The sequence below is a fragment of the Elephantulus edwardii genome, unplaced genomic scaffold (genome assembly GCF_000299155.1).
Source record: "Elephantulus edwardii isolate Elephantulus edwardi_28Jun2011 unplaced genomic scaffold, EleEdw1.0 scaffold00100, whole genome shotgun sequence".
Lineage (NCBI taxonomy): Eukaryota > Metazoa > Chordata > Mammalia > Macroscelidea > Macroscelididae > Elephantulus > Elephantulus edwardii.
Genome location: NW_006399850.1, coordinates 2,461,406 through 2,464,619, shown reverse-complemented (window position 1 = coordinate 2,464,619; position 3,214 = coordinate 2,461,406). Strand labels below are relative to the sequence as shown.

The following is a 3,214-nucleotide window of genomic DNA, read 5'->3' as shown; positions in this document are numbered from 1 at the left end:
AAAGGCCTTTTCTGCATCAATTGATAGGATCATGTGGTTCTTGTTCTTTGCTTTGTTAATATGATGAATTACATTAATTGTTTTTCTTATATTGAACCATCTTTGTGTGCCTGTTATGAATCCCACTTGGTCATGATGGATTATTTCTTTGATGTATCATTGTATTCTGTTGGCCAATATTTTATTCAAGATTTTTGCATCTATGTTCATAAGAGATATTGGCCTATATTTTTCTATTTTGGTGGTGTCCTTTCCTGGCTTTGGTATTAAGGATATGTTTCCTTCATAGAATGAGTCTGGGAGTGTTCCATGTTGTTTAATTTTTTTGAAATAGTTTATATAGAATTGGTGACAGTTCTTCCCTGAATGTATGATAAAATTCACTTGTAAATCTATCTGGTCCAGGAGTTTTCTTGGTTGGAAGTTGTTGTATTACCTTTCCAATTTCTTCTTTTGTAATGGGTCTGTTCAGATGTTCAATTTTGGTTTGTGTCAGTTTAGGTAGATTGAAACACCAGGGTCTTAATATGGTGAACTGAACTCCATAATGCTGATTGGAGCTTCCTTCCTCAATAGCATTCAAATAACTTGAACTCTTTCAGAAGCAGCCTGATGGTATCACCATGAATTTTGTCATCTCCCGGCACACTAGGAAAACACCTGGGATATTTGTAAAACCTATCAACATGGTCAATTTATAAAAGGAAACCAATGGTGCCTCTTCAGGAATGTGGCATCGAGCAGAGCACTTCCTGCAGCAGTCTTATTGTGTAAATATGATAGCATGCCCTTAAAATATTCCAACATAATGTTTCTCAGTTTGGTTTCCCATACACCAACCACAAAAGAAAGATGTAAAAGGCAAAATAAATGCACAAATCAAACCTCAAGACTATTGTTTGAGTTGCTTCTTTATTTCACATGCTTGTTTTTGTTGTAAATCATCATTATGAACTTTTTCTATCACAGAAGTCTCTATTTTAAAAAAAAGAGACGTCTCTATTAAAACAAAAGAAGTGCAGTGCGTCTATGACATAAAATCTCTATTAACTTGAAAAGCCAAGGACCTGGTGTCCAGAAAGGCCTTCTGGAGAAGAGTTTATGTTAAGGGATTTAGTGTCTTAGTCAGCAATTTTATTGTTTATGTTCTGAGACTGTTGGATAATTTCTTTAACTCTTGGCATTTGTCTTAAGAATTCATATATCGACCAAGCAAGTTTCCAGGGTCAGACATTCAAGAGAGACATTTCTCAGTGTTTTCACTAATGGTTGAGTGTTCTCAACCATTTTTTAACAAAAACTTTTAGTAAAAGGAAAAGCCATATGAAGAGAGAATAGTCTCAGTCTTATATATAAAAGAAGAAATTCCGTTACTATGCTTCCAAAGAAAGATGACTTGACACAGTAGAAAAATTATCAAACAATATCATTAACATCACGTGCAAGCAAGATTCTGCTGAAAATTATCCCAAATCGACTGGAACAGCACATCAACAGAGAATTGCCAGATTTGCAGGCTGGGTTTAGAAGAGGCTGTGGTACCAGGGATATTACAACTAATGTTAGATGGATCTTGGCTGAGAGCAGAGAGTACTAGAGAAAGGTCTATCTATGTTTCATTGACTATGCAAAGGCATTTGACTGTGTGGATCACAACAACCTGTGGCTAACTCTGAGAAGAATGGAATTCTCAGAACACTTGATTGTGCTTATGTGAAACCTATACTTGAATCAGGAGGCAGTCATCAGAACAGAGCAAGGAAACACTGTATGGTTAAAAATCAGGAAGAGTGTACGCTTGGAATGTGTTCTATCTCCATACATTTCCAATCTATATGTAGAACAGATTCTCTGAGAAGCTGCAGCCTATGAGAAGGAATGTGGCATCAAGATTGGAGGAAGACTCATCAACAACCTGCTATATGCAGGTGACAAAACCTTGTGCACTGAAACTGAGGAGGACCTGAAGCGCTTGCTGCAGAAGGTCAAGGACTACAGCCTTCAATATGGATTGAAGCTGAATATCAAGCAAATAAGATTCTCAACACTGGACCAATTGGCAGCATCATAAAAGACAGTGAAGAGATTGAGATTGTTAACAACTTCAGTTTGTTTGGCTCTGCAATCCACACTCTTGGTACCAGTAGCCAAGAAATCAAAAGACGAATTGCATTGGTAAAGTCTTCAGTCAGGGACATCTCCAGAGCACTGAAGAGCAACGATGTCAGTCTGGAGACCAAGGTTCACCTTATCCTGGCCATAGTCTTGTAATAACTTGTTATGCATCAGAGAGCTGGACAATGACTAGAGATGATAGGAAAATTGATGTCTTTGAGATGTGGTGCTGGATAATAGTATTGAATATACCATGGACTACTAGGAGAACAAAGTTTCCTCCTAGAAAGGGTGAAATCAGGTTGCTCCTTGGTGGCAAGGATTCTGAAGCTTCATCTGACACACTTTAGGAATGTTGCAAGGAAGGAACAGTCCTTGGAGAGGGACATCATGCTTGGGAAGATGGAGGGACCACTCGAGTGGACGACTCTCAATGAGATGGGTAGACTCAGTGACTGGGGTAATGTGGGTGGGTGTGTCAAAGACAATAAGATAGAGCATAGAGCAGGATTCAGAGCTTTTGTACATTGGTCACTATGAGTTGTAAGCAACTCGAAGGCACATAACAACAATAACGTGCTTCCCTTGTGGCTGTTCCAACAAGTCCTCCAGGATTTACTCAGCCTTGCATGATTTTGATGCAAACAATAATATGTCTGTTGTTACTGGGAAGGTTAATTTTAGTAACTGAAGTTTAGTGTCTAGTTTGCTTCATTTTTCTGAACATTTAAACGAATGAATCACAAAAATGTAGCCCATTTTTATTATATGTAGATAAAGAAGAAAACGTGTTATAAGGTTCAGGTAACACATTTTGTCCCTGAATCAAACTTTGGGAAAATATGTTATTTCTTAAGTTTTATATAAAATATGTGTTGTCTAGGAAATATTTATAAAATAAGTCTTCTGGAAGAATGACCAAGTAGTAACCAACAAAAGTCCTTAGAATCAAAAGATGTTTATTTTCAGATCACAGACTATCTGTTGGATACTAGAGAGATTGCGTGTATGGCACACAAAGTCACCTCTTACATTCCGAACTTCATCATTGTTGCTATTTGTTTATTGACAAAGATCCAAAGCTCTGTTCATCATGATG

The 3,214-nt window shown here is 37.4% G+C and overlaps 1 pseudogene; it reads left to right on the top strand.

Annotated features, from left to right (window-relative positions):
- The window catches only part of LOC102859443, a 4,169-nt pseudogene extending 3,311 nt beyond the window's left edge, over positions 1-858 (top strand).
- Positions 859-3,214: the final 2,356 nt, after the last annotated feature.